The 23,128-nt window shown below is 46.9% G+C and overlaps 1 pseudogene across 1 annotated transcript; it reads right to left on the bottom strand.

Annotated features, from left to right (window-relative positions):
• Nucleotides 1–19,472: 19,472 nt before the first annotated feature.
• LOC309858014 (ubiquitin-conjugating enzyme E2 N pseudogene) lies at nucleotides 19,473–20,136 on the bottom strand (annotated as a pseudogene). Its single transcript has one exon. The product of its transcript is annotated as a ubiquitin-conjugating enzyme E2 N pseudogene (transcript).
• Nucleotides 20,137–23,128: the final 2,992 nt, after the last annotated feature.

Here is a 23,128-nt window from a genome sequence, read left to right as displayed (position 1 = left end):
ATATTTTGGTCAGGTTCCCCAATATGGAGGGATTTGAGACCATTTCTCTAACGACAGATGCCTGCAATCCCAAATTTGGATTAGGTTTAGGTCCTAGTGGCATGTCAGATCGGAACTGCTGGCTCTGGGGTCAGCTACGTCGGTGGCTGACGAGATCAGGACTCAAGCTGAGTGCCAGAATGTGTATCACTGTCAAAGAATGGCCTCCTTAAATGGGCGTGGTATTGGGAGCTTGCAGGTTTCCATTAATCTGGGGGTTTTGTATGGCTCCAAAGGGCATGGTTTCTTTCTGGAGGGCAGGCAGAGTTCTGTGGTGTGGCTTCAGAGCCACAATCTAGAGGGCTTGTGGACCATGACTGTGGGGGCAGAAGTCTGGACACCAAGCTACGGTTAGGTTGAGGGCCTAGGGCCTGACAGACCCATTCTGCAGACTCTGAGATGAGGTCCCCAGGATCTGCAGTTAGGGCAAGTGTCAGGCAGTCGCTCAGGCCAAAGTTTGTTTCCATTAGGTCTGCCAAGTATGGGGCTGGCCTCATGGCTCCATGGATGTTTCTCCCACTCTGGAGGATTTGTGCAGCTCCAAATAGCAAAATTTCATTCTGGAGGATCAGTTGAGTCCTACTTTATGGCTCAGGGGTCCTCTGTATGGAGGGATTTGAGAGCAGGGCTCTGGGTATAGATGCCGGAAAACCAAAAATAGGGTTAGGAATAGGGCCCATGACCGGCCGAACTTCTGACCCTGGGGTGAGCTCCCCGGGAGGCTGAGTTGAAAACTTCAGTTTTAGGCTGAGGGTCACAATGTGCTTGTATGCCCAGGGTGCCCTCTGAAAGTGCGGGAGGCCTCAGGAGTCATGCAATTTTCTCCTACTCTGAGTTTTTTCAGAGCTCTAAATAGCAAGGTTTTCTTCTCAAGGGGCAGGAGGAGTTCTGTTTTGTGGCTCAGGGGTCCACCATATGGAGGGATTCAATACCAGGCCTCTATAGACAGATGTCTGAAAACCAATGCTAGGGTTAGGTTTATGGTCAAGGGGTATGGCAGGTCCAATCTATTGGCTCTGGGGCCAGCTACCCAGAAGGCTGAGTGGAGGTGAGGCCTCAAGCTGAGTGTCAGAATGTGTATCATGGCCCAGAATTGCCTCAGTAAACGGGGGTGTCCTTCGGGAGCCATGCATTTTCTCCCAAAGGGAGTTTTGGGCAGCTCTATAGGACATTTTTCTTCTGGAGAGCTGGCCAAGTTCTGTGACGTGGCTCAAGGCTGGTGGGCCAGGACTCTGCGGACAGAAGTCTGAAAACCCAACATAAGGTAACTGTTAGGGACTTGGCATGGCAAGCCTGATCTGTAGATGCTGAGGTGAGTCCCCTGGGATTAGCAATTAGGGTGAGTGTCAGGATGTCGCTCAGGCTTGAGTTTGTGTCCATAGGGCCACAGAAAGTGAGGGTGGCCTCATGGGGCCATGGTTGTATTTCCTCCTCTGGGGGTTTTGTGCAGTTCCAAATAGCAAGGTGTCCTTTGGGGGGACAGGAATAGTCCTTTTTTATGTCTCAAGGGTAATCCATATGAAGCTATTCTACAGGAGGGCTTGGGGTATGGATACCAGAAAACCCAATGTAGGGTTAGGATTAGGGCCTAGGAGCATGGCAGGCCTGATCTTCTGGCTCTCGGGCAAGCTACTGAGGATGCTAGGTTGAAAAAGCAGCTCAGGCTGAGGGTCGTAATGAGGGGTTGTGTCCATGGCGTCCTAGAATTGTAGGGTAGCTTTAGGGGCCATGGATGTTTCTCCTACTCTGACATTTTTACATAGCTCTAAATAGCAATGTTTCCTTCTGGGGGCAGGAGGAGTTCTGTTTTGTGGGTCAGAGATCCCCCATATGGAGGGATTTAAGATCAGGCCTTTAGGACCAGGGGCTTGAAACCCAAATTAGGTTTAGGTTTAGGGTCTAGGGGCATGGCAGGTCCCATCTTCTGGCTCTGTTGACAGCTATCTGGGAGGCTGACTGGAGGTCTGTTCTCAAGCTGAGTGTCAGAATGTATTTTACTGGCCATTGAAAGCCTCCATAAATGGGCGTGTCCTCGGGGGTCATGCAGGATTCCTCTAATCTAGGGTTTTCTGAAGCTCCATAGGGCACAGTTTTTTCTAAAGGTTATGCAGAGCCCTGTGGTGTGGCTCCAGAGTCTCCAATTTGGAGGGTTTGTGAGCCAGGACTCTGGTGATGGAAGTCTCAAAATCCAAGCTAGGGTGAGGGATAGGGCCTAGGGCATGGCATGGCACACCCATTCTGCAGACATTGAGGTAAGCCCCTTGGGATCTTAAGTTAGGGTGATTTTCAGGCAGTCGCTCAGGCTAGAGTTTGGGCCCAGGAGGGCCAATGAATGTGGGGCTGGCCTCATCGGTGTCTCTCCCCCTCTGAAGGTTTTGCACAGCTCCAAATAGCAAGCTTTACTTCTAGGGAAAGGAGGAGTCCTGTTATCTGGCTTAGGGGTCCCCTATATGGAGGAATTTGAGAACAGGGCTCTGGGTATGGATGCCTGAAAACCAACCGAGGCTTAGGTTTGGGACTTGGGGTATGGCAGACGTGATCTGCTGACTCTGGGGCTAGCTACTGAAGGGGTTGTTTTGATGGGCAGGGCTCAGGCTGTGTCAGACTGTGCATTAGTGTCTAGGACTGCCTTGGGAGTCAAGCTGGTTTCTCCTAATCTGGGCATTTAGTGCAGATCCATAGGGCATGGTTTCATTTTGGAAGACAGGCAGAGTCCTGTGATGTGTCTCCAGAATTCCCAATCTAGAGGTCTTGTGGGCCCGGACGCTGGGAAGGAAGTCTGAAAACCCAAGCTAGGATCAGGGTTAGGGCCTAGGGCATGGCAGGTATGATCTGAAGATGCTGACGTGAGCTCCCTTGGATCTACAGTTAGGGCAAATGTCATGCGGTTGCTCAGGTTGTAGTTTAAGTCCCTGAGGGCTGTTGAATGTGAGGGTGGCATCATCGGGCCATGGAGGTTTCTCCTGCTCTGAGAATGTTGCTCAGCTCCAAATAGCAAGGTTTCCTTCTGGGGTACAGAAGTCCTCTTTTATGGCTCAGGGGTTCCCCCTATGGAGGGATTTGAGAACAGGGCTCTGGATATGGATGCCAGAAAATCCAACCTAGGTTTAGGATTAAGGCATAGGGTCATGGCAGGCCTGATCTGTTTGTTCTGTAGCAAGCTAACCAGGATTCAGGGGCCTGAGTAAAACGGGGCTCAGGCTGAGGGTCGGAATGTGGGTATGTGTCCAGTATGGCCTCTGAATGTGAAGGTTGCCCCAGGGTCCATGTGGGTTTCCTCTATTCTGAGGGTTTTACATGGCTCCAAATAGCAAGTTTTTCTTCTGTGGGGGAAGGAGGAATTCTGTTTTGTGGCCCATGGTCCCCTGTATGCAGGAGTTCGAGAACAGGTCTCTAGGGACAGATGCCTGATAACCCAAGGTAGGGTTAGGATTAGGGCCGATGGGCAGGGCAGGTCAGATATGCTGGCTCTGGGGCCAGCTACCTGGGTGGCTGACTGGAGGTCAGGTCTCAAGCTGAGTGTGGGAATGTGTATTACTATCCAGGGATGGCCTCCATAGATGAGGGTGGTCTCAGGGTTTATGCAGATTTCTCCTAATTTGTGGGTTTTGTGCAGCTCCTTAGGGCTTTGTTTCCCTCTAGAGAGAAGGCAGAGGTTCTGTGGTGTTGCTACACAATCCCCAATGTTGAGAGTTTGTCAGCCAAGACTCTGGTGATGGAAGTCTGAAAACCCAAGGTAGGGTGAGAGTTAGGGCCTAGGGCATGGCAGGCCTGATTTGCACATGCTGACACGAGCTCCCCAGGACCTGGAGTTGGGGCAAGTGTCAGGCAGTTGCTCAGGCTAGAGTTTGTGAACATGAGGGCCGCCGAATGTGGGGCTGGCCTCATGGACCCATGAAGGTTTCTCCTGCTCTGGGCATTTTGTGCAGCTCCAGATACCGAGGTTTCCTTCTGGTGGACAGGAGAAGTCCTGTTTTATGACTCAAGGGATATTCCATTTGGAGGGATTCGAGACCAGCCCTCTGGGTATGGATGCCTGAAAACCCAACTGAGGGTTATTTTTAGAGTCTGGGGGCATGTAAGGCCCAATCTGCTGGCTCTGGTGACAGCTACCCAGTAAAGGGGCTCAGATGAGGGTAATAGTGTGGCTTTGTGTCCAGGATGGTCTCCAAAAGTGGGGGTGACCTCAAGAGCCATGCAGGTTTTTGTTTTTTTTTTTTTTTTTTTTTTTTTTCCCCTCTGAGGGCTTTACACAGCTTCAAATAGCAATGCTTCTTTATGGATGTCTGGAGGAGTTTTGTTTTGTAACTCAGGGGTCTCCATATGGACAGATTCGAGGACAGCCCTCTAAGCATGGATGCCTAAAAACCCAATAGCATTAGGGCTTAGGAGTATGGCAGATCTGATTGGCTGGCTATGGGGCCAGCTACCAGGGACACTGAGTGGAGGTTGGTGCTGAAGCTTAGTGTCAGAATGCATATCACTGTCCAGGAATGATCTCTTTAAATGGGGGTGGCCTCGGGAGCCGTGCTGTTTTCTTTTAATATGGGGGGTTTGTGCAGCTCCATGGGACATGGTTTCTTTCTGGATGGCAGGCAGAGTCCTGTTTTGTGGCTCCAGACTCCCCAGTCTGGAGGCCATGTGGGCCAGGACTCTGGGGACGGAAGTCTAAAAACCAAAGCTAGGGTGAGGGTCAGGTCCTAGGGCATGGCAGGCTCGGTCTGCAGAAGCTGAGGCAAACTGCACAGGATCTGCAGTTAGGATGCATGGCATGCAGTCGCTCAGGCTGGAGATTTGGTCTATGAGCGACGCAGAAAGTGAAGGTGGCCTCATGAGGCTATGGATGTTTCTCCCACTCTGGGGGTTCTGTGCAGCTCCAAATAGCAAGGTTTCCTGGGGGATAGAGGAGTCCTGTTTTATAGCTCAGGGGTCCCACAGTTCAGGGATTTGAGAGCAGAGCACTAGGTATGGATGCCTGAAAACCCAACCGAGGGTTAGATTTAGGGCCTAGGGGCATGGCAGGCCTGATCTGCTTGCTCTGGGGTGAGCTACCCATGGGAATGAGTTGAATACTGGGCTTAGGTTGAGAGTCACAATGTGGATTTGTGTCCAGTGTAGCTTCTGAATGTGGGGGTGGCCTCAGGGACATGCATGTTTCTCCTACTCTGAGGGTTTTACACAGCTCTAAAAGGTAAGGTTTCCTTCTAGGGGGCAGGGTGAGCTCTGTTTTGTGGATCAGGCATTGCCACATGGAGGGATTTGAGACTAGGCCTCTAGGGATAGATGTCCATAAACACAAGCTAGGGTTAAGCTTTGGGCATAGGGCGTGGCAGGCGTGATCTGCAGATGCTGAGGTGAGCTCAGCATGGCTTAAGTATGCCCCATATGGAGGTACTGGAACAGGGCTCTGGGTATGGATACCTGAAATCCCAACCTAGTGTTAGGATTAGGGCCTATGGGCATGGCAGGCTTGATCTATTGTTTTGGGATGAGCTACAGAGAGGGTTGATTTGATGGGCACAGCCAGGCTGTGTCTGATGGTATTAGTGAATGTGGTGGCCTAGAGATGTGGGGTGGAATTGGGGGCAGTGCATGTTTCTCCTAATCTGGGGGCAGTGCAGCTTCATATGGCAGGGTTTCTTTTTGGAGGGCAGGCAAAGTCTTATGGTGTGGCTCAGAGTCCCCAGTCTGGAGGGCTTGTGGATCAGGACTCTGGGGCAGAAGTCTGAAAACCAAGCGAGGGATAGGTTTAGGGCTTAGGGATGGTAAGCCTGATCTGCAGATGCTGAGGTGAGCTCCCTGGGATCTGAAATTAGGGCACATGTCAGGTGGTCACTCAGGCTTGAATTTGTATCCATGAGGGCAACCGAATATGGACTGACCAAATGGGGCCATGGAAATTTCTCCTGTTCTGTGGGTTTTGTTTTGTTCCAAATAGCAAGGTTTCATGCTGGGGGAAAGGAGAAGTAGTGTTTTATGTCTCAGAGGTCCCCGTATGGAAGTATTCGAGAGCTGGGCCCTGGGTTTAGATGCCTGAAAACCCAATCTAGAGTTAGAATTACAGCCTAGAGGCATGGCAGGCCTTATCTGCTGGCTCTTGGGTGATATACCCAAGAGGATAATTTGATAGGAGGAGCACAGGCTGTGCCAGACCGCACGTTATTGTCCAGGTTGGCTTACAATCCCCTATTGGAGTTGGGGACTGTGCAGGTTTCTCCTAAACAGGAGTTTCTGTGCATAGGACATGGTATCCTTCTGCAGGTAAGGCAGAGTCCTCTCGTGTTTCTTCAGGGTCCCAAATCTGGAAAGCTTTTGGGCAAAACTCTGGGGACAAAAGTCTGAATACCCAAGCTAGGTTTAGGGTTAAGGGCCTAGGGCATGGCAGGACCAATCTGCAGATGCTGAGATGAGCTCCTGTGATGTCAACTTAAGGCGAGTGTCAGGTGGTCACTCAGGCTGGAGTTGATGTCCATGAGGGACACCAAATACAGGGCTGGCCTCATAGGGCCATGGATGTTTCTCCTGCTCCGGGGAGTTTGCACACCTCCAAATAGAAAGATTTCCTTCTGGGAAACAGGAGGAGCCCTGTTTTCTGGATCAGGGGTACCCCATATTGAGGGATTCGAGTGCAGGGTTCCAGGTATGGATGCCGGAAAACCCAGCCTATTGCTGGTTTAGGTCCCCTAGGGGCATGGCTGGCCAGATATGTTAGTTCTCAGGCGAGTTCCTCAGAGGGATGTGTTGACAACCAGTGTTAGGCTGAGGGTCACAATGAGGGTTTGCATCCAGAACGGCCTCTGAAAGCGGGGGTGACCTCAGGGGATATGCAGGTTTCTCCTACTCTGAGGTTTCTGCACAACTCCAAATAGGAAAGTTTCCTTCTGGGGCACAGGAGGAGTTCTGTTTTATGGCTCAGGGGTCCCGCATGTGGACGTATTCGAGACCAGGCCTTGGGGACACATGGTTTAAATCAGAAGCTAGGGTAAGGATTAGGGCCTAGGGGCATGAAAGGTCTGATCTGCTGGCTCTAGGGCCAGCTACTTGGGTGGTTGACTGGAGGAAGAGGCTCAAACTCTGTGTCCGAATCTGAATCACTATCCAGGGATGACCTCCGTAAATGGGGATGGCCTTGGTGTCCATGCAGGTTTCTCCTAATCTGGGAGTTTTGTGCAGATCCATAGGGCATGGTTAACTTATGGAAGGCATTGCTGAGTGCTGTGGTGTGGCTCCAGAGCCTGGAGGGTTTGGGGGCCAGGCATCTTGGGATTTAAGCCTGAAAACCCAAACTAGGTTTAGAGTTAGGGCCTAGAGTCATGGCATGCCTGAACTCCCAGAACTGAGGAGGACTCCCTGAAGGGCTGAGTTGAGGGCGGGCATCAGGCGACAGATCAGAGTCTTGGGGATTTGGGTCCGTGGGGTTTAGATGCCGGGATTGCCCTCTGGGCATAAGCATGTTTCTCCCACTCTGAGGTTTCTGAGCAGCTCTAAATGGCACCATTTCTCCCTAGGTGGCCAGCGGAGTTCCTGCATGAGTCTCAGGCATCCACAATCTGTGGGGCTTTGGAGCCTGCCCTCTAAGCTCGAAAGCCTGTATAACCCACCTAGGGCCTAGGGGCATTACAGGCCCAATATGCCAGCACTGAGCCTGGCTCCCCTCAGGGCTGAGTTGAGGGCATTTCTCCAGCACTGTGGTGGAATCCGGCTTTTTGGCTGGGGGCTCCTGCGGGTTGGGGGGCAGCCTTTCTCTGTAGTTTCATGGGTGGTGAATTCAGAATGAGAGTCTTTGGTTATTCCACTGGTTAGAGGCATCCTCACAGGGCATGACGTCAGGAACCCTGGGGTGAATTTCTGGGGTTGCTTGCTGGACGCTGGGTGAGTCATGTTATCCCCAAGGTTTCTTGTTTCCTCCTTGGGAAATTGCTGGCAGGGAATGTTCTGCTTCCAGTGGAACCATCGTGCACTGTCAGTGGGCATCAGGTTGTTGCAGCCACTCTGGAGAAGAGCATTGTGGTTCCTCTGAAAGCTAAGAACTGAACAACCCTAGAATCCAGCAGTTGGCCCTCCTAGGTATTTCCCTAAATGGCACAAAATGCACATTGAATGGGATACAAGCAATGTGATATTGACACCTCCATTTTCAACTATAGAGAAATGATGGAGGGAGTCTCAGTGCCCATTCAATGATAAGTGATGTGTGTGTATGTGTGTGTGTGTGTGAGTGATGTGTGTGTGTGTATATAAAATCTCCCATCTCTTCTTAAGGTAATAGGAGCCCAGTTCAGAAAGAATGAAATCTTACCATTTTCAAGGATGTGGATGGGTCTAGAGTGGGTTTAGCTAAGCAAAATCTGTAAGGAATTACCAATAGCCTATCATTTGACTTCTATGGAATTTTGGAAAGAAAAGATGAACAAAGTGAGGGGAGAAAACTGGGTCAATGAGGAAAGGGACTCAATCTTAGAGAACCAACCAAGGGTGGCTGGAAAGCAGGTGTGTGGGTAGGAAGGGAACAATGGGTGACGGCTATTAGGGAGGGTAATCACTGCCATGAGCTCTGGGTGTTCTGTGCAGGCGAGGAATCACAAAATCCTACTCCTGAAGCAAAGGAATGAACACTGCATGGAAACATATTGGAACTGAAATCGAGGAAGGAAAGAAGAAGACCATGTTCTACTTTATGAAGAGTGAGGTAAAAATGGAGTGATTTTAGCATTCCTGTTCTCTCAGTGATCATTTTAAAACACACTGTGGTGGGACACACTAGTTTCTGATTGCATAAGGAGCCCTCAGAAAGCTGCCAGGAAAAATTTAGATCTCAGAGCATTTTCATGTTCCATTAATATGTTCATTCCAGTTTGCCCAGGTACAAAGGTAAGTGGAGAGAAATAGGGCAGAAGAGGAATGGAGGTGTTAAACATTCAGGATATAGCCCTCCTCCTTTATTTTTTTTCTTTTTTTTAAGAATTTATTTTTATTTATTTGACAAACACCACAAATAGGCGGGGGGGGGGAGGGAAGCAGGCTCCTCGCTGAGCAGAGAACCCGATGCGGGGCTCGATCCCAGGATCCTGGCATCATGACCTGAGCTAAAGGCAGAGGCTTTAACCCACTGAGCCACCCCTGATCCCCAGCCTTCCAGCTTTCTCATGAAAGCCTTGGGCCAGTTTAAGTTGAAAAGAAGGAGAGGGGAGACCAGCTTTGCAGCACGCAGGGTAGTTCCAGGTCTGCCTAGAGCTGACAGGGTTCACTGAGGAGAGCTGAGCTAGGGGCGTGACAGGTCTGAAATGCTGGTCCAGAGGTGGGTGCCTTGAGGATCTGCATTGAGGAAGGGGGTCAGGTGGCTCATCAAGCTAAAGAGGGCTGAAGAACGTTGGGGAGTACTCATGAGGACATGAAGGTTTCTCTGGCTCTGACAGTTCCTTGCAGGTCCAAACAGACTGGTTTCCTGCTAGTTGGCAGGTGGACTCCTACGGTGTTACTCTAGGGTTCCCAACCCAGAGGGCTTGCTGGACAGACCCCTGTAGAAGGAAGCCTGAAAACGCAACTTAGGATTAGGGTAATGGACTTGGGGAATGGCAGCTCCGATCCACCGGCGCTGATGCAGACTCCCCTCAGGATTGCGTTGAGGGAGAGCATCCTGCAGTGTGGCAGAATCGGGGTTTCTGGGCAGGATAACTGCTGATAGTAGGAGTGTTTTAGAAGGGTGTGCGTGTTTCTTCCTCTCTGAGAACACTGCAGAGCTCTAAATGGCACAGTCTCCCCCTGCATGGTAGTCAGATTCTTGGGTTTTCACAGAGGGGTCCTTAATCTGGGGAGTTTGATTTTCAGGCCTATTGGGTTGGAAGCCTGAAAACAGAAACTAGAGTTATGATAAGGGCTTCAGGGCAAGGAAGGCTTGATCTGCTGGTGCTGAGGCAGGCTCCCCAGTGGGCTGACGTCAGGCTGGGCATCAGGTGGCATGTCAGATTCCGAGTTTGTGTCCAGGGAGGCTATAGAAGCCGGGAGTATCTTCAGAGTGGCATGCAGGTTTCTCGCAGTCTGAGGTTTCTGCAGAGCTCCAAAGGGCACACGTTCCTCATGTGTGTGGGGCGCAGACCTGGGGTGTCACTGAGGCACTCTTTATGCCAGCGTGAGTCTCAGAGGTGCCCATCATCATGCTTGGGGAACAGGCCTCTGGACATGGAAGCCTGTACACCCCACATAGGGTTAGTGTTAGGGCCCACGGGCATGGCAGGCCCAATGTACTGGTGCTGATGCAGGCTCCCCAAAGGGCTGAGTCCAGGCCATGCATCCAGAGGCACAGCAGAATCTGGTTTTATGGCCATAAGGTCTCCTATGGTGGGGGTGGCTTTATGGGGGCTTGCAGGTTTCTCCCTGTCTGAGTGTTCGGCGCAGCCCAAACCTCAATATGTCCACCCACATGGTCAGTGGAGTCCAATGGTGTCACTCTGCAGTCCTAAGTCTTGGGGATTTGGGGGGCCAGATCTCTTTGTATGGAAGCCTAAAAACCCAAATTAGAGTTATACTAAGTGCCTACGGGCATGTCAGGCTTGATCTGCTGGTGCTGAGTTGGGGTCCCTGGTGTGCTGAGTTGAGAATGGGCATCAGGCAGGGGGTTGGATTCTGGGTTTGAGTCCATGGGGTGAAAGATGCTGGGTGGTGCCTTGGGGGACATGCAGGTTTCACAATTCTGAGGAATCTGTGCACCTCCCAATGGTACCACTGCACCATAGGAGCCAGGGTTGTGCCAGGGTGAGTCTCAGGCATCCACAATATGGTGGGTGTGGGGACCAGGTCTCTGGGTATTGAAGCCTATGTACCCCTTCTATTGTTAAGGTTAGAGCGGAGGGACATGGCTGACCCGATTTGGCAATGCTGAATTTGGCTCCCATCAGGACAGAGTTAAGGACATTTGTCTGGCCACCCTGAAGAATCAGGGTTTGTCCCTGGGGGACCGCCAATGGTAGGGGTGGCTTTAGGGGGACTTCAGGTTTCTCCCCCTCTGAAGGTTCAGTGCAGCTTCAAGTGGCATGGGTTCCATCCGTGTGGAGGTTGGATTCCTGGGGTGTCACTCAGGGGTCCTTAATCCAGGGGGCCTGGGGGCCAGACCCCTTGGAATGGAAGCCTGAAAACGCAAAGTAAGGTTAGAGTTAGCGCTTTGGAACATTGCAGGCTATATCTGCTGGATCTGAGGGGGGCGGCCCTCAGGGATGAATTAGGGACACACCTCTTGCATCACAAGTATATGGCTTTATGGCCGGGGGGCGTGATGGCCAGGATAACTTCATGGGTTCAAGCAAGTTACACCCCATTTGAGGGCTTGACACAACTCCAATTGGCATGAATTCCTACCACGTGGCAGGTGGAGTTGTGTGGTGTCACTCAGACCTCCTTTATATAAGGGGCTTTGGGGCCAGGAGCCTTAGAATGGAAGCATGAAAAATAAAACTACATTTATTTAGAGCCTAGGGGCATGGTATGTCAGATCTTCTGCAACAGACGCAGTCACCCAGGGCTCAGTAGGGAGAATCATTGGACTTGCATTACCTGGCTTGTGGAGGGCTTTCCCTGAGTTCTTGCCAAGACCACTGAGGACACGCCTCTAGATAAGGTCATGTTCAGGCAAACATGAGCTGCACAAAGTGAGGTCGTCAGGGAATTTCCCGCCAATTCTCATGAGCATTCTGCCCAAATCCATATCATGAGAATAGTCTGGCATTAAGGGGCGATTTGGACCACCTGTCTCCCGTGCACTAGAGTGATTTCTTGCACAGTGCATGGTGTAGCCATCAGGAAAACATGCTGAGACTATGCTGCTGATGGTGTGGGAAGGCCTTGTTGTGGGCGGGCAGGTAGGGGTCTTCACATACGAGGGTTGACTCAGGCTCCAAAAGCCATGGTTTGCAAATAGGTGGCAAGAGGACTAATTGGGTGGGTTTCACATTTCCCACAGTGGACAGTTCGAGAGACAGGGCCCTGTGAAGGAAATACTGAAAAGTAGGTGAGGGTTAGGACCTAGCAATAGGGGCAAGGCAGACCCCATCTCCCATCTCCAGGGAGGGGACCCACGGAGGCCAAGGAACAGGAGGCATTGGCCTCATCTCCAACTGATTCATGGAGGGCTTTTTGGCAGTGTCCGAGTCATTACAACATGGGATTTTGGGCCAGGCCCAGCGGGCGGCCCTGCAGACATGCGTCACTGGAAGCGAGAGTTCTGCCCAAATCCAGATAGATTTGGGCAGAATGCTCGTGAGAATTGGCTGGCATTCAGCAGCCCTGCGGATCATCATGCTCCTTGTGGCAACAGGACCCTTTCTTGCCTGGGGCAGGTTATGGCCACCCGCCACCCGGAAAACGTGCCTAGATGATGCAGCCTACCCAGCGGCCCTGGAACAGGGTAATGTTCCCAGAGCAGAGTTGAGGAATGGGTGGCAGCCCAGCATCCGCCTCCTACTTTTCGGGTGGCTACTTTAGGTCGTGGCCAGCCTGAAACGTGCCGATACGACATAGCCTACCCTGGGCCCCTGTGCAGTGGAGGGTTCCAGGAGCAAAGCTGAGGGACAGGTCGTGGCAGGGCGTCTGCCTCCGATTTTTCCTCCAGGAAAGGGGCGCCCAAGGATGGTGCTGACCTCAGTGTGGGCAGGAGGTTTCTCTCCCTCTGAAATTGGCCAAAGCACCGAAAGGCACTGTTTGCGGTGGGTGGGGTGGGCGGAAGGGGAGGCGTGGCATGCACTCAATGTTCCCCAGTTGGTGGCCTCGTGGGACAGTATTCTGGAAATGGAAAGCTGGAGAAGCAGGCAAAGGTTCATGCCCAGGACTTGGGGCAGACACGGCTCCATCGGACAGCACCAGGGAGGGGACCCTCGGAGGCTGAGAAGCAGGAGGCATAGGTCTCATTGGAGTCTACCTCCCACAGGGCTTTCTGGTGGGGTTCGGAGGAAACTGCTTGTGTTGCTGTGCCAGGCCCATGGGGTGACCCTGCAGATGTGGGACGCCCAAAGCAATTTTGACAGGCGTTTTTCTGGCCAATTCTCATGAGCGTTCTGCCCAAACTGGTGGGCAGAACAATCGTGAGAATTGGCCAGCATTGGGCAGCCCTGCGGACCGCCCTGCTCCCCATGGCCCAGGGCCCTTTCTCACCCGGGGCATGTCGTGGCCAGCCAGAAAATGCAAGAGAGGATGTGACCCACCCTCGGGCACTGGCGCAGGGGAGCATTCCCGGAGCAGAGTTGAGGGATGGGTTGCAGCCGTGTGTCTGCTTCCGACTTCTCGGGTGTTGGGAGCCCAAGTGTGGGGCTGACTTCAGTGGGGGCACAAAGGTTTCTTTCGCCCGGAGGCTTGTCCAAAGCACTGAAAGGCACTGTGTGCTCTGGGGTGGGAGGCGTGTTGTGGGACTCAGGGTTCCCCAGTTGAAGGCCCTGAGGTACAGGACCCTTGAGGGAGGAAGTTGGGGAAAAAGAATTGAGGACCCATTACCAGGTCCTGAGTTGAGGAAGAAGGTGAGGGTTCATGCCCGGGCCTCAGGGCAGGCCCAGCTCCATGGGACAGCACCAGGGAAGGGACCAACAGAGGCTGAGGAGCAGGAGGCCTTGGAATCACCGGAGTGCATTCTGGTGGGGTTTGGACATTATCACTCAAGATGCCAGGCCATGCCCAGGAGACGGTCATGCAGACGAGTTTGCTGAGCATTGTCTGGCTGATTCTCAGGAGCGTTCTTCCCAAACTGGGATCGGTTTGGGCAGAATGCTCCTGAGAATTAGCCAGCGTTGGGCAGCCCTGCGGAACGCCCTGCTCCCCATGGCCATGGGCACTTTCTTGCTTGGGGCATGTCGCGGACACCCGGAAAATGTGAGAGATGACGGGACCCACCTAGGGGCACCAGTGCAGAGGAGCATTCCTGGAGCAGAATAGAGAGACAGGTTTCCCTTTCTCCACATTCTCTCCAACAAATGCTGATTTCTATATGCTGATTTGGGCTGTTCTAACTGGTGTCAGGTGCTATCTCAAGGTGGCTTTAATTGGCATCTCCCTGATAATCAGTGATGATGAATATTTTTTCATGTGTCTGATAGCCATTTGTAATCTTCATAGGAGAAATGTCTGTTCCTATATTCTGCCCATTTTTTTTATATGATTGTCTGTTTTGTGTGTGTTGAGTTTGAGGAGTTCTTTATAGATCATGGATATCAACATTTTGTCTGTACTGTCATTTGCAAATATCTTCTCCCATTCTGTGGTTTGCCTCTGTGTTTTGTTGACTGTTTCCTTCACTGTACAGAAGCTTTTGAATTGATAATGTCCCAAAAGTTCAACTTTGCTTTTGTTTGCTTTATCTTTGGAGACATATCTTGAAAGAAGATGCTGTGGCCAGTGTTGAAGAGGTTACTGCCTATGTTCCTCTCTATAATTCTCATGGATTCCTACCTCAAGTTTATGTGCTTTATCCATTTTGAGTTCTCTTTTTGTTTGGTGTAAGAGAATGGTTGCATTTCATTCATCTACACATAGCTGTCCCAATTTTCCCAGCACCATTTATTGAAGAGACAGCCTTTTTTGTACTGTATACTTTTTTCTGCTTTGTCATATTATTTGACCATAGAGTTAATTGCCCATATCTGAGCTCTCTACTCTGTTCCACTGGTCTATGTTTCTGTTTTTATGCGAGTCCCATGCTGTATTGGTGATCACAGCTTTGTATTAACACTTGAAATCAGGCAACGTGATGCTCCCAGTTTTGCTTTTCTTTTCAGCATCTCCTTAGCAATACAGGGTCTCTGATTCTACACAAATTTTAGGCTTGTGTTGGCTCCAGAGATTTAAAACATACCAGTGGAATATTCATCAGAATGGCATTAAAATGATCGATTGCTCTAGGCAGTAACTAACATTAAATGTCTAGACATTTTAACAATGTTTATTCTTCTGATCCATAAGCATGCAATGGGCTTCTATCATTTTTGTTTTCTTCAATTTCTTTCATGAGTGTTCTCTAGTTCCCCGCTTTCAGATCCTTTACCTATTTGGTTTGGTTTATTCCCAGCTATCTTATGGCTTGGGTGTTGTAGTAAATGGAATCAATTCTCTAATTTCCTTTCTGTATTTTCATTGGTAATGTAGTAGAAAGCCAATGATTCCTTTACCATCATTTTGTATCCTGCCACATTATTTAATTGCTGAATGAGTTCTAGTAGTTTGGGGGTGGAGTCTTTAGGTTATTCCATATAAAGTATATTAAATGTGAAGAGAGAGACTGACTTCTTCATTTCCAATTTGGATACCTTTTATTCTTCTTTGTTGTCTGTTTGCTGATGCTAGGACTTCAAATACTATGTTGAAAAAGAGTGGTGAGAATGGGCATCCTTGTCATGTTCCTGATCTCAAAGGGAAGGCTGTCAGATTTTACCCATTGAGGATGATATTTACTGTGAATTTTTCATATAAACATTTTATGAAGTTGATGAATGTTCCCTCTATCCCTATACTTTGAAGTGTTTTAATCAGGAACAGATGCTGGATTTTGTCAAATGCTTTTTCTTCATCACTTGAGAGGACCATGTAGTTCTCCTCTCATTTTTTATTAATTTGTTCTATGACATAGATTTGCAACGTTGAACCACCCTTGCAACATAGGCATAGATCTCACCCGGTCAAGTTGGGTAATCTTTTTAATATACTCTTTGATCCTATTAGCCAGGCTCTTGTTGAGAATCTAAGCATCCATATTCATCAGTGATATTGGTCTTAAATTCTCCTTTTTGGTGAGGACTTTGCCTGCTTTGGGGATGAGCATAATGCTGGCTTCATAAAAAGTGTCTGGAAGTTTTCCTTCTGCTTCAATTTTTGGAAAGAGCTTCAGGAGAAGAGGTGTTACTTCTTCTCTGAAGTTTTTGTATAATTCCCAAGCAAATACAAAGGTCCTGGGCTCTTGTTTTTTAGAAGTTTTTTGATCACTACTTTAATCTTGTTACTGGATAACAGTCTATGCAAGTTGTGAATTTCTTCCTGGTTCAATTTTGGGATTGTATAGTTTTCTAGGAATGCATCCATTTTACCTAGGTGGCTTAGCGTATTGGCATACAACTGTTCATTTTTAAAATTTCTTTTCAGTGTTACCCTATTCATTGTTTTAGAATCACACACAGTGCTCCATGCAATCCATGCCCTCTATAATCCCCATATCTTGCTTCCTGCAACCCCCACCCCACACCCCTTAAAGACCTCAGATTCATTTTCAGAGTCCATAGTCTCTCATGGTTCACCTCCCCTTCCAATTTCCCACAACTCCCTTTTCCTCTCCATCTCCCCTTGTCCTCCATGCTATTTGTTATGCTCTACTCATAAGTGAAATCATATCATAATTGACACTCTCTGCTTCACTTATTTCACTCAGTAGAATCTCTTACAGTCCCGTCCATGTTGCTACAAAAGAGAGTAAACATCCTTTCTGATGGAGGGATACTACACCATAGTCATAGTGTATATGGACCACATCTTCCCTATCCTTTCGTCCTTTGAAGGGCATCCTGGTTCTTTCCACAGTTTGGTGACCATGGTCATTGCTTCTCTAAACATTGGGGTACAGATGGTCCTTCTTGTCACTACATCTGTATTTTTGTGGTAAATAACTAGTAGTGCTGTTGCAAGTACATAGGGAAGATATATTTTTAATTTCTTGAGTAATCTCCACACTGTTCTGCAATGTGGCTGCACCAACTTGTTTTCCAGAGAGCAGTGTAAGAGGATTACCCTTTCTCCACATCCTTACCAACTCATGTTGATTCCTATCTTGCCGATTTTGGCCGTTCTAACTGGTGTAACATGGTATCTCAATGTGGTTTTTATTGGCATCTCCCTGATGGCTAGTGACGATGAACATTTTTTCATGTGTCTAATAGCCATTTTTATGTCTTCATTGGAGAGGTGTCTGTTCCTATCTTCTGCCCATTTTTTTATGACTATCTGTTTTGTGTGTTGTGAGTTTGAGGAGTTCTTTTTAGATTTTGGATATCAACCTTTTGTCTGTACTGTCATTTGAAAATATTTTCTCCCATTCCATCGGTTGCCTCTTTGTTTTGTTGACTGTTTCCTTTCCTGTAAAATAATTTGATCCTGATGAAGTCCCAAAAGTTCATCATCGCTTTTGTTTACTTTGCCTTTGGAGACATACATTGAAAGATGTTCCTATGGCAGGGTTGAAGAGGTTATTGCCTATGTTCTCCTCTAAAATTCTGATGGATTCCTGTCTTACATTGAGGTCTTTTATTCATTATGAGTTTATCTTTGTGTATGGTATAAGAGGATGGTCGAGTTTCATTCTACTATATATAGATACCCTGTTTTCTAGCACCATTTATTGAAGAGACTGTTTTTTTTCCACTGTATATTTTTTCCTGCTTTCTAGAAGATTATCCAACCATAGAGTTGATGGTCCACATCTGAGCTCTCTACTGTGTTCCACTGGTCTATGGGGTGTTTTTATGCCAGTCGCATGCTGTCTTGGTGATCACAGCTTCGTAGTAACCTTTGAAATCAGGCAACATGGTGATCCCAGTTTTGTTTTTCGTTTTGGCAATTCTTAGCAATACGGGGGCACTTCTGATTCCACACATATTTTAGGCTTGGGTTTGCTCCAGCTCTTTGAATGTTACCGCATGAATTTTGATCAGAATGGCATTAAATGGATCGATTGCTCTAGGCACTATAGACATTTCAACATTGTTTATTCTTCTGATCCATGAGAATACAATGGTTTTCTGTCTTTTTTGTTTTCTTGAATTTTTTTCATGAATATACTGTAGTTCCTTGAGTACAAATCCTTTACCTCTTTATTCCCAGGTATCTTATGGTTTGGGTGCTGTAGTAAAGGAATTGATTCTATAATTTCCCTTTCTGTATTTTCTTTTAAATTAAATTTATTTATTTTTAGCATAACAGTATTCATTGTTTTTTCACCACACCCCGTGCTCCATGCAATCCATGCCCTCTATAATCCGTGCCACCACCTGGTACCCCAACTGCCCACCCCCCGCCACTTCAATCCCCTCAGGTTGATTTTCGGATTCCATAGTCTCTCATGATTCACCTCCCCTTCCAGTTTCCACAAACTCCCTTCTCCTCTCTAACTCCCCATGTCCTCCATGCTATCTGTTATGCTCCACAAATAAATGAAACCATATGATAATTGACTCTCTCTGCTTGACTGATTTCACTCAGCATAATCTCTTCCAGTCCCATCCATGTTGCTACAAAAGTTGGGTATGCATCCTTTCTGATGGAGGCATAATACTCCGTAGTGTACATGGACCACATTTTCCTTATCCATGCATCCGTTGAAGGGCATCTTGGTTCTTTCCATAGTTTGGTGACTGTGGCCATTGCTGCTATAAACATTGGGGTACAGATGGCCCTTCTCTTCACTATAACTGTATCTTTGGGGTAAATACCCAGGAGTGCAATTGCAGTGTCATAGGAAAGTTCTATTTTTAATTTCCTGAGGAATCTCTGCACTGTTCTCCAAAGAGGCTGCACCAACCTGCATTCCCACCAACAGTGTAAGAGGGTTATCATTTCTACACATCCCCTGCCACACACGTTGTTTCCAGTCATGTTAATTTTGGCCATTCTAACTGGTGTAAGATGATACCTCAATGTGGTTTTAATTTGAATCTTCCTGAGGGCTAGTGATGATGAACAATTTTTCATGTGTCTGAAAGCTATTTTTATGTCTTCATTGGAGAAGTCTCTGTTCATTTCTTCTGCCCATTTTTTATGTGATTGCCTGTTTTGTGTGTGTTGAGTTTGAGGAGTTTATTATAGATCCTGGATATCAACCTTTTGTCTGTACTGTCATTTGCAAATATCTTATCGCATTCCGTAGGTTGCCTCTTTGTTTTTTTTTTTTTTAGAATAACAAAAAATATTTTACTAAAACATAAGATTTACAGAAGTTTCCAGACAAGCCATACAAAAAGGTCACAAGCTTTTTCTTAGAGGAAGGATTCTACACTTGACAGCAAAGTCACAATGTTATTAGTGAGGGCTGTGATGTTTGTTTAATGTTCCCATTTTGGTTCAATCAAGCTTGTCCATTTACAATGTCTAAATAAAGTTAGACTTGGCTAGAGAGCATATTCTAAAGAACTGGTTAGCTGCTTTTAACCAATGAAATTAGATCACCATAAAAAGGGGGAAAGGAGCCCATAAAATTAAAATAAAACTACCTCTCCCCCTCAAAAAAGTAATAAAAACACCCAAACCCCTGCAGCTAACCCTGACAACTACCTTCATTCACAGTGCTTAACCATGATGGGGAAATAAATAAAAGCAGAGAAGGGCCACTGCTTTTAAACGTTTCACAATAATCCAGATGGTACTTCTAGCCTCTGCTTATGCTTTACAACAGTGAATCAGGATAAGGCATAGATTTGCTAATGTGCATTTAATCACCAAAGGACTGAAGATGTCTGGGCTTTTATTCTGTAATGTTTCTAAGACTGTGTCCATTAAATGCAAACAAAAAAGGAAGAAGTCTTGGCAGAACAGGATAAGTGATGCACACTTGATGATCAGATCGATTTTAAATATTATTCATGGCATATAGCCTAGTCCATGCTCTAGCTGTTTCTATGGCTTGGGCCTCGTTGGTCTTCCATTGCTCTGCTACATCATTTGCTAACGGATCATCCGGATTGGGAGCACTTAACAAAGCCTGGATCGATAGCAGAACTGTGTGGATGTGCTGTGCTGGGGACCACTTATCTTTCAAAATATCTAAACATATTATTCCCAACTTGTCTACATTAGGATGATAAATTTTGGTCATGAAACATACTTTAGGGGCTGCCATTGGGTATTCTTCTGGTAGGAATAGTTCAAGCTTAAAAGTCCCTCCCTCAAAGAGGGAATCCTGAGGGCCAGCAATGACCACATGAAAATAACGGGCGTTGTTCTCATCTGGTTCTGCTTTAATGCCAGGAACTGGTTCTGCCAGCAAACGCTGGGTTTCCTTTATAATCCTGCGGGGCAGCCCGGCCATCTTGTCAGATCCCGAGTTCGGCCTCTGGTCTCGACTCTGGCTCCGCTTGCCTCACACACAAGTGGAAGTCCAGGGCTCCACTCGCCTCTTTGTTTTTGTTTGTTTGTTTGTTTGTTTTGTTTGTTTTTTTGATGGTTTCCTTGCTGTGCAGAAGCTTTTGATTGTGATAAAGTCACAATTCTCGCTTTTGTTTACTTTGCCTTTGGAGGCATATCTTGAAAGAAGTTGCTGTGGCTGATATCGAAGAGATTACTGCCTATGTTCTCTTCTAGGATTCTAATGGCTTCCTGTCTCATGTTGAGGTCTTTTATTTATTTTGAGCTTATCTTTGTGTACGGTGTAAGAGAATTGTCGAGTTTCATTCTTCTACATATAGCTGTACAGTTTTCCCAGCACCATTTATTGAAGAGACTGTCTTTTTTCCACTGTATATTTTTTCCTGTTTTGTTGAATATTAATTGAACATGGAGTTGAGGGTCCATATCTCAACTCTGATATGGGCTCTCTACTCTGTTCCACTGGTTAATGTGTCTGTTTTTATGCCAGTACCATACTGTCTTGTTGACCACAGCTTTGTAATAAAGCTTGAAATCAGGTAACGTGATGCCCTTAGTTTTATTTTCATTGATAATGTAGAATAAAGCCACTGATTTCTGTACCATGATTTTGTATCCTGCCACATTATTGAATTGTTGTATGTGTTCTGGTAGTTTGGGGGCGGAGTCTTTTGGGTTTTCCATATAAAATCTGTCATCTGTGAAGAGAAAGAGTTTGACTTCTTGATTGCCATTTAGGATACATTTTATTTCTCTTTGTTGTTTGATTGCTGTTGCTAGGACTACAAATACTATGTTGAACACGAGTTGTGAGAGTGGGCATCCTTGTCATGTTCCTGATTCCAAAGCAATGGCTGTCAGATTTTATCCATTGAGGATGATATTCACTGTCGGTTTTTCATAGAAACATTTTATGAACTTGAAGAATATTCCCTCTATCCCTATATGTTGAAGCGATTTAAACAGGAATGGATGCTGGATTTTGTCAAATGCTTTTCTTCATCAATTGAGAGGACCATGTGATTCTTCACTCTTCACTTCTTCATTTGTTCTATGACATTGATTGATTTGAGAATGTTGAACCATCCTTGCAACCCAGAGAGAGATCATACCCGGTCACGGTGTATCATCTTTTTAATGTACTTTGAAACCTATGAGCTAGGATCTGTTTTAGAATATTCACATCAGTACTCATTAGTGATATTGGTCTGATTTTCTTCTTTTGGTTAGCTCTTCGCCTGGTCTGGAGATCAGGGTAATGCTGGCTTCATAAAGAAGGCCTGGGCATTTTACTTCTTTTTCAATTTTTGGAAAGAGCTTCAGGAGAAGAGGTGTTATTTCTTATCTTAAAGTACAGGAGAAGTCCCCAGGGAGTACATAAGGGCTTGGGCTCGTGTTTTTTGGGAAGTTTTTGATCACTGCTTCCATCTCGTTACTGGTAATGGTCTATTCATGTTGTGAATTTCTTCACGGATCAGTCTTGGTCTTTTATAATTTTCTAGGAATGAATCCATTTCACCTAGTTTGCTTAGCTTATTGACATACAACTGTTCATTTTTTAAAAATTTATTTTCAGTGTAATTCTATTCATTGTTTTAGCAGCACACCCAGTGCTCCACGAAATTCGTGCCCTCTCTAATACTCATGACTTGGTTCCCCAACCTCCCACTCCCACACCGTCAAAGCCCTGAGATTCCTTTAGAGAGTCCATAGTCTCTCTTGCTTCACTTCCTCTTCCAATTTCCCTCCACTCCCTTCTCCTTTCCATCTCCCCTTGTCCTCCATGCTATTTGTTATGTTCCACACATAAGTGAAACCATATGATAACTGACTCTCTCTGCTTGAATTATTTCACTCAGCAGAATCTCTTCCAGTCCTGTGCATGTTGCTACCAAAGTTGGGTATTCATCCTTTCTGATGGAGACATAATACTCCATAGTGTATATGGGCCACATCTTCCTTATCCATTCATCCATTAAGGGCATCTTGGTACTATCCACAGTTTGGCGACCATGGCCATTGGTGCTATAAACATTGGGATACAGATGGCCCTTCTTTCACTCCATCTGTATCTTTGGGGTAAATACCCAGGAGTGCAATTGCAGGTTCCTAGGGAAGCTCTATTTTTAATTTCTGGAGTAATCTCCACACTGTTCTCCAGACTGTCTGCACCGACTTGCATTCCCCCCAACAGTGTAACAGGGTTCCCCTTTCTCCACATCCTCTCCAACACATGTTGTTTCCTGTCTTGCGGATTTTGGTTGTTCTAACTGGTGTCAGTTTCTATCTCAAGGTTCTTTTAATTTGCATCTCCTTGATGGCTAGTGATGATGAGCATTTTTTCATGTGTCTGACGCCATTTGTATGTCTTCATTGGAGAAGTGTCTCTTCATATATTCTGCCCATTTTTAAAATATAATTATCTCTTTTGTGTGTGTTGAGTTTGAAGAGTTCTTTCTAGATCCTAGATATCCACCTTTTCTCTGTCCTGTCATTTGCAAATATCTACTCGAATTCTGTTGGTTGGCTCTTTGTTTTGTTGACCGTTTCTTTTGCTGTGTAGAAGCTTTGGATCTGGATTAAGTCCCAAAAGTTTATACTCACTTTTGTATTCTTTGCCTTTGGAGACATATCTCGAAAGATGTTGCTATGGGTAATGTTGAAGAGGTTACTCCTACATTCTCCTCCAAGATTCTGATGGATTCCTACCGCACGGTGACGTCTTTTATCCATTTCGAGTTTTTCTTTGTGTATGGTGTCAGAGAATGGTCGAGTTTCACTCATCTATACATAGATGTCCCATTTTTAACAGCACCATTTATTGAAGAGACTGTCTTTTTTCCTCTGTATATGTTTTCCTGCTTTGTTGAAAATTATTGTACTATAGAGTCGATGGTCCATATCTGAGCTCTCTACTCTGTTCCACTGGCCTAAGTGTCTCTTTTTATGCCAGTGCCATGCTGTCTTGGTGATCACAGCTTTGTAGTAACCCTTGAAA

The sequence above is a fragment of the Mustela nivalis genome (assembly GCF_964662115.1).
Source record: "Mustela nivalis genome assembly, contig: HAP1_SCAFFOLD_1720, whole genome shotgun sequence".
NCBI lineage: Eukaryota > Metazoa > Chordata > Mammalia > Carnivora > Mustelidae > Mustela > Mustela nivalis.
The sequence above is the reverse complement of the archived record's forward strand: the minus strand, read 5'-3'. Positions and strand labels throughout refer to the sequence as shown.